The sequence below is a fragment of the Rattus norvegicus genome, chromosome 10, assembly GCF_036323735.1.
Source record: "Rattus norvegicus strain BN/NHsdMcwi chromosome 10, GRCr8, whole genome shotgun sequence".
Lineage (NCBI taxonomy): Eukaryota > Metazoa > Chordata > Mammalia > Rodentia > Muridae > Rattus > Rattus norvegicus.
Genome location: NC_086028.1, coordinates 12,928,668 through 12,937,500, shown reverse-complemented (window position 1 = coordinate 12,937,500; position 8,833 = coordinate 12,928,668).

The window sequence follows — 8,833 nt, the reverse complement described above, 5'->3', positions numbered from 1 at the left end:
TTTCCCATTACTTACTTTTGTGTCCCTGCAGCAGGACTATCTAACAGAAAATCTTGGGAGAGTTTAATTTTGGTTCATAGTTTCAGTAGAACACCATGGGTTTATTGGCCTCATCTGCTTGGGTAGAACATGTTGGTGGAAAAATGAGAAGAGTGCTTTCTGTCCTCATGACAGACAGGGCATAGACTAAGGAGCTTGAGTCAAGATACAGCCCAGAAAGACAGAACAATCTACCATACCTAAAGTTTTCAGCTTCCCAAAATGATGACACTAACTAGAGACAAACTTTCAAAATATTAATTTGTTTAGGATAGTCGTATACTTTTTTTTATGATTTATTTATTTATATGAGTACACTGTCACTGTCTTCAGTCACACCAGAAGAGGGCATCAGATCCCATTACAGATGGTTGTGAGCCACAATGTGGTTGCTGGGAATTGAACTCATGACCTCTGGAAGAGCAGTCAGTGCTCTTAACCGTGGTCCCATCTCTCCATTCAGGACAGTTGTATTCTAACCTTAAGTTTCCAAGAGGTGATTTTTAAGGTTATAGATGACACTTCTGACACAGTGTGTGTGTGTGTGTGTGTGTGTGTGTGTGTTTTAATAGACAATTAATGGTATTAATCCTGGAAAGGAAACTTACAATACAAAACATCAAATGCATTATGAACACCTTACAATAAAACCTTTTCTTTAAAGCACCTGAAGATTAAAAACTCTCTCTCTCTCTCTCTCTCTCTCTCTCTCTCTCTCTCTCTCTGTGTGTGTGTGTGTGTGTGTGTGTGTAGACAGGGTCTCATGTGGGTGATGGAGGCTCCAATGTGTAGCTAAGGCTTTGAACTTCTTATTTTCCTGCCTCTACCTCCCAAGTGAGCTCACAAGGATGTGCCACCATGTCACTTTGCTTTAATTAAAACCCTTATGTGTGGGGTTGGGGATTTAGCTCAGTGGTAGAGCGTTTGCCTAGCAAGTGCAAGGTCCTGGGTTTGGTCCCCAGCTCCGAAAAAAAGAAAAGATAAAAAACCCTTATGTGCATGATTGTGTTGCCTGCATGCATGTCTGTACAGCATATACATGCTCTTTCGAGTGCAAAAGTGAGAAGAGGGCAGTAGATCTCTTGAAACCAGAGTTGGGGATGGTTGTGAGTCACTGTGTTCTAGGAATTGAACCCCAGCCTATGCAAGAGCAGTAAATGTTCTTAACTGCTAGGCTATCTCTATAGTTGGAAAAATAATTCTTGAGGGTTATCCTTGGAACTCAAGAATTGTCTTTTACTTATTAGAATCTATGTTATACCAGTGTGTGAATAGATTCACCAATAGCTTTCATTTTTCATTCTCTTTAAAATTAAAAAGCAGAAGACTTCATAGGCACCTTAACTGTTGGCCTATGAAGGTACATGTGTGGCACACTGTCTGGATGGTATCTACCCAGGGTGATTGAGGAGTGTGAAGGATGCAGAGAAGACATAATTCACAGCCTCTTCCTGGTGAACAAGGCCTTTGGGGAGGTCAAGACTCGTGAGATATTTCACATCAATTGTTTCCATTGGTTGCGTGACTACTAGAGGTAACTGGTATTTCCTCTCAGTGGAGGCTGAAGTTGTGTGATTCTTAGGTCACGTACTCCCTCAGTGATACATCAGGCAGCAGTGGATTAGGGAGTACACACGGCTCTGAAATTCTACAGGTTACTAAGGCTCTTATTTTATTTTTATTCTTTGGAGACAAGGTCTTACTGGGTATTCTTGTGGCCTCTGACTCATTCTGTAGACCAAGCTGCCCTGGAGTTCACAGAGATCTGCCTGCCTCTACTTCCCACATTCTAGGATTAAATGTATGGGCCATCATGCCTGGCTCTCTTTGTAACAACTTTGAAAATTACACTCTATGTGTCTCAGTTTCCTTTACATTGCCACGTGGAGACACCATGACTAAGAAAACTTGTAAAATAAAGCATTTAATTGGGAGCTTGTGCACAATTTCAGAGGTTGAGCCCATGACCATCATGGTGGGAAGCATGGCTAGAGGTGGGCAAGCATCATGCTAGGAGCTCACATTTGACCCACAAATTGGAGACAGAGCAAATGACTGGACCTAATACATTTTTAACATAATACTTTTATTGATTCTTTGAGAATTTCATATCATGCACCCTGATCACACTCATTTCCCACCCTTTCATGTGTGCTGCCCACTCTTGTGACTTTGACCCAAAAGAAAATTAAAAATCACCCCTGCCTGACGAAGTCCAATTTGTTTTACCTATATACTCAGTGGAGCATGGTCAAACTCTCATTGGCCTGTCCCTTAAATTGCAATGAATCTTTCCTCTCCCCAACCCCACCAGAATCTATCAATTGTGGAGAGATAACTTCAGTGTTTAACTCCTTTTTAAAAGTTTCTGATTTCCTGTTTGGGCTGCACTTTTTGGGGGGTGTGAGAATTGGTGTGTGGGTGGGGGTTGTCACAGAAGCCTTCCATGTCCCTCTTTCTCAACTCTGCATCTGCAATCATTGCTAAAAGTAGCTGCAAAAGTAGCTTCCTTCCTCTTCACAGTGAGCGGGAGCATGGAACATGGGCGTCCACATGGTTCTGGTGACAACACAGACCATGAACACTGCCCCTGGCTGCAGTAGGCCCAGGGACCCCGACAAGACCCTCAAAGCAGCCCAGAACACTGACATCACTGTGGTCTCAGGATACAGCACAGCCCATGGATGCCAACATGGTTCCAGACCATGGACATCCTTGTGGTGTTAACAGGGGCCAAGCACAGAAATAGACATCTGTAGGACTACATGGCCAGGAATGCACCTCAGTGGCAACATGGCAGATGTGGGCTTTTGAAACACCAAAATTTACCAGACACCCCCATTCCCTCTCTCTTCTACCCTTCTTCCCCATCCCTCCTCTCCTGACTCCTCCTGAATGAACAACTTCCTTCAAAGAGGCCACACCTCAAAATCTTTCCCAAGCCAGTTCACCACCTAGGATTCAAGCATTCATTTACAAGTCTATAGGGGCCATTCTCTTTCAAAGCACCTGCCCTCTCCGTGTGTGCAGGCTCCGATAGGTTATGGTACACCTGCTCTTGAAGGCCAGTCTCTTCCCTTATTTTTTTTAGAAATAAATTTTGAAATTTTTATTTAATTGAATCATTTTTTTCATAAACTACATTAGGTTTGAAAAAAAAATATATATATAATAAAATGATACATATTTTTCATCACATTGATGAACAGGATGCAATAACTTACCATTATCTTTAACATCTTTTTTTTATTTATTTATTTTTTATTAACTTGAGTATTTCTTATTTACTTTTCGAATGTTGCTCCCTTTTCCAGTTTCCGGGCAAACATCCTCCAAATCCCCCCCTCCCCTTCTTTATGGGTGTTACCCTTCCCACCCTCCCCCCATTGCAGCCCTTCCCCCAACAATCACGTTCACTGGGGGTTCAGTCTTAGCAGGACCAAGGGCTTCCCCTTCCATTGGTGATCTTACTAGGATATTTATTGCTACCTATGAAGTCAGAGTCCAGGCTCAGTCCATGTATAGTCTTTAGGTAGTGGCTTAGTCCCTGGAAACTCTAGTTGCTTAGCATTGTTGTTCATAAGGGGTCACGAGCCCCTTCAAGCTCTTCCAGTTCTTTCTCTGATTCCTTCAACGGGGGTCCTGTTCTCAGTTCAGTGGTTTACTGCTGGCATTCGCCTATGTATTTGCTGTATTCTGGCTGTGTCTCTCAGGGGCGATCTACATCCAGCTCCTGTCAGCCTGCACTTCTTTGCTTCATCCATCTTGTCTAATTGGATGGCTGTATATGTATGGGCCACATGTGGGGCAGGCTCTGAATGGGTGTTCCTTCTGTGTCTGTTTTAATCTTTGCCTCTCTATTCACTGCCAAGGGTATTCTTGTTCCCCTTTTAAAGAAGGAGTGAAGCATTCACATTTTGATCATCCGTCTTGAGTTTCATTTGTTCTAGGCATCTAGGGTAATTCAAGCATTTGGGCTAATAGCCACTTATCAATGAGTGCATACCATGTGTGTTTTTCTGTGATTGGGTTAGCTCACTCAGGATGATATTTTCCAGTTCCAACCATTTGCCTACGAATTTCATAAAGTCATTGTTTTTGATAGCTGAGTAATATTCCATTGTGTAGATGTACCACATTTTCTGTATCCATTCCTCTGTTGAAGGGCATCTGGGTTCTTTCTAGCTTCTGGCTATTATAAATAAGGCTGCGATGAACATAGTGGAGCACGTGTCTTTTTTATATGTTGGGGCATCTTTTGGGTATATGCCCAAGAGAGGTATAGCTGGATCCTCAGGGAGTTCAATGTCCAATTTTCAGAGGAACCTCCAGACTGATTTCCAGAATGGTTTTACCAGTCTGCAATCCCACCAACAATAGAGGAGTGTTCCTCTTTCTCCACATCCTCGCCAGCATCTGCTGTCACCTGAGTTTTTGAACTTAGCCATTCTCTCTGGTGTGAGGTGAAATCTCAGGGTTGTTTTGATTTGCATTTCCCTTATGACTAAAGATGTTGAACATTTCATTAGGTGTTTCTCAGCCATTTGGCATTCCTCAGCTGTGAATTCTTTGTTTAGCTCTGAATCCCATTTTTTAAAAGGGTTATTTGTTTCCCTGCAGTCTAACTTCTTGAGTGTTTGTATATTTTGGATATCAGCCCTCTATCTGTTGTAGGATTGGTAAAGATCTTTTCCCAATCTGTTGGTTGCCATTTGTCCTAACCACAGTGTCCTTTGCCTTACAGAAGCTTTGCAGTTTTATGAGATCCCATTTGTCGATTCTTGATCTTAGAGCATAAGCCATTGGTGTTTTTTTTTTTTTTTGTGACTTTTTTTTTTATTAACTTGAGTATTTCTTATATACATTTCGAGTGTTATTCCCTTTCCCGGTTTCTGGGCAAACATCCCCCTCCCCCCTCCCCTTCCTTATGGGTGTTCCCCTCCCAACCCTCCCCCCATTGCCGCCCTCCCCCCATAGACTAGTTCACTGGGGGTTCAGTCTTAGCAGGACCCAGGGCTTCCCCTTCCACTGGTGCTCTTACTAGGATATTCATTGCTACCTATGGGGTCAGAGTCCAGGGTCAGTCCATGTATAGTCTTTAGGTAGTGGCTTAGTCCCTGGAAGCTCTGGTTGCTTGACATTGTTGTACTTTTGGGGTCTCGAGCACCTTCAAGCTCTTCCAGTTCTTTCTCTGATTCCTTCAACAGGGGACCTATTCTCAGCTCAGTGGTTTGCTGCTGGCATTCGCCTCTGTATTTGCTGTATTCTGGCTGTGTCTCTCAGGAGCGATCTACATCCGGCTCCTGTCGGCCTGCACTTCTTTGCTTCATCCATCTTGTCTAATTGGGTGGCTGTATATGTATGGGCCACATGTGGGGCAGGCTCTGAATGGGTGTTCCTTCAGTCTCTGTTTTAATCTTTGCCTCTCCCTTCCCTGCCAAGGGTATTCTTTTTCCTCATTTAAAGAAGGAGTGAAGCATTCACATTTTGATCATCCGTCTTGAGTTTCATTTGTTCTAGGGATCTAGGGTAATTCAAGCATTTGGGCTAATAGCCACTTATCAATGAGTGCATACCATGTATGTCTTTCTGTGATTGGGTTAGCTCACTCAGGATGATATTTTCCAGTTCCAACCATTTGCCTACGAATTTCATAAACTCGTTGTTTTTGATAGCTGAGTAATATTCCATTGTGTAGATGTACCACATTTTCTGTATCCATTCCTCTGTTGAAGGGCATCTGGGTTCTTTCCAGCTTCTGGCTATTATAAATAAGGCTGCGATGAACATAGTGGAGCACGTGTCTCTTTTATATGTTGGGGCATCTTGTGGGTATATGCCCAAGAGAGGTATAGCTGGATCCTCAGGGAGTTCAATGTCCAATTTTCAGAGGAACCTCCAGACTGATTTCCAGAATGGTTTTACCAGTCTGCAATCCCACCAACAATGGAGGAGTGTTCCTCTTTCTCCACATCCTCGCCAGCATCTGCTGTCACCTGAGTTTTTGATCTTAGCCATTCTCACTGGTGTGAGGGGAAATCTCAGGGTTGTTTTGATTTGCATTTCCCTTATGACTAAAGATGTTGAACATTTCTTTAGGTGTTTCTCAGCCATTCGGCATTCCTCAGCTGTGAATTCTTTGTTTAGCTCTGAACCCCATTTTTTAATAGGGTTATTTGTTTCCCTGCGGTCTAACTTCTTGAGTTCTTTGTATATTTTGGATATAAGGCCTCTATCTGTTGTAGGATTGGTAAAGACCTTTCCCCAATCTGTTGGTTGCCGTTTTGTCCTAACCACAGTTTCCTTTGCCTTACAGAAGCTTTGCAGTTTTATGAGATCCCATTTGTCGATTCTTGATCTTAGAGCATAAGCCATTGATTGGTGTTTTGTTCAGGAAATTTTTTCCAGTGCCTATGTGTTCCAGATGCTTCCCTAGTTTTTCTTCTATTAGTTTGAGTGTGTCTGGTTTGATGTGGAGGTCCTTGATCCACTTGGACTTAACTTTGTACAGGGTGATAAGCATGGATCGATCTGCATTCTTCTACATGTTGCCCTCCAGTTGAACCAGCACCATTTGCTGAAAATGCTATCTTTTTTCCATTGGATAGTTTTGGCTCCTTTGTCAAAAATCAAGTGCCCATAGGTGTGTGGGTTCATTTCTGGGTCTTCAATTCTATTCCATTGGTCTATCTGTCGGTCTCTGTACCAATACCATGCAGTTTTTATCACTATTGCTCTGTAATACTGCTTGAGTTCAGGGATAGTGATTCCCCCTGAAGTCCTTTTATTGTTGAGGATAGCTTTAGCTATCCTGGGTTTTTTGTTATTCCAGATGAATTTGCAAATTGTTCTGTCTAACTCTTTGAAGAATTGGATTGGTATTTTGATGGGGATTGCATTGAATCTGTAGATTGCTTTTGGTAAAATGGCCATTTTTATTATATTAATCCTGCCAATCCATGAGCATGGGAGATCTTTCCATCTTCTGAGGTCTTCTTCAATTTCTTTCCTCAGTGTCTTGAAGTTCTTATTGTACAGATCTTTTACTTGCTTGGTTAAAGTCACACCGAGGTACTTTATATTATTTGGGTCTATTATGAAGGGTGTCGTTTCCCTAATTTCTTTCTCGGCTTGTTTCTCTTTTGTGTTGAGGAAGGCTACTGATTTATTTGAGTTAATTTTATACCCAGCCACTTTGCTGAAGTTGTTTATCAGCTTTAGTAGTTCTCTGGTGGAACTTTTGGGATCACTTAAATATACTATCATATCATCTGCAAAAAGTGATATTTTGACTCCTTCTTTTCTGATCTGTATCCCCTTGACCTCCTTTTGTTGTCTGGTTGCTGTGGCTAGAACTTTAAGAACTATATTGAATAAGTAGGGAGAGAGTGGGCAGCCTTGTCTAGTCCCTGATTTTAGTGGGATTGCTTCGAGTTTCTCTCCATTTAGTTTAATGTTAGCAACTGGTTTGCTGTATATGGCTTTTACTATGTTTAGGTATTGGCCTTGAATTCCTATTCATTCCAGGACTTTTATCATGAAGGGGTGTTGAATTTTGTCAAATGCTTTCTTAGTATCTAATGAAATAATCATGTGGTTTTGTTCTTTCAGTTTGTTTATATAATGGATCACGTTGATGGTTTTCCGTATATTAAACCATCCCTGCATGCCTGGGATGAAGCCTACTTGATCATGGTGGATGATTGTTTTGATGTGCTCTTGGATTCGGTTTGCCAGAATTTTATTGAGTATTTTTGCGTCGATATTCATAAGGGAAATTGGTCTGAAGTTCTCTTTCTTTTTGGGTCTTTGTGTGGTTTAGGTATAAGAGTAATTGTGGCTTCATAGAAGGAATTCGGGAGTGATCCATCTGTTTCAATTTTGTGGAATAGTTTGGATAATATTGGTACGAGGTCTTCTATGAAGGTCTGATAGAATTTTGTACTAAACCCGTCTGGAGCTGGGCTCTTTTTGGTTGGGAGACCTTTAATGACTGCTTCTACTTCCTTAGGAGTTATGGGGTTTTTTTAACTGGTTTATCTGTTCCTGATTTAACTTCGGTACCTGGTATCTGTCTAGGAAATTGTCCATTTCCTGCAGATTTTCAAGATTTGTTGAATATAGGCTTTTGTAGTAAGATCTGATGATTTTTTGAATTTCCTCTGAATCTGTAGTTATGTCTCCCTTTTCATTTCTGATTTTGTTAATTTCGATACACTCTCTGTGTCCTCTCTTTAGTCTGGCTAAGGGTTTATCTATCTTGTTGATTTTCTCAAAGAACCAACTTTTGGTTCTGTTGATTCTTTCTATGGTCCCTTTTGTTTCTACTTGGTTGATTTCAGCTCTGAGTTTGATTATTTCCTGCCTTCTACTCCTCCTGGGTGTATTTGCTTCTTTTTGTTCTAGAGCTTTTAGGTGTGCTGTCAAGCTGGTGACATATGCTCTTCCCTGTTTCCCTCTGCAGGCACTCAGAGCTATGAGTTTTTCTCTTAGCACAGCTTTCATTGTGTCCCATAAGTTTGGGTATGTTGTACCTTCATTTTCATTAAATTCTAAAAAGTCTTTAATTTCTTTCTTATTTCTTCCTTGACCAGGTTATCATTGAGTAGAGAATTGTTCAACTTCCACGTATATGTCGGCGTTCTTCCCTTATTGTTATTGAAGAACAGCTTTAGGCCATGGTGGTCTGATAGCACGCATGCGATCATTTCTACCTTTCTGTACCCGTTGAGGCCCGTTTTTTGACCAATTATATGGTCAATTTTGGAGAAAGTACTATGAGGAGCTGAGAAGA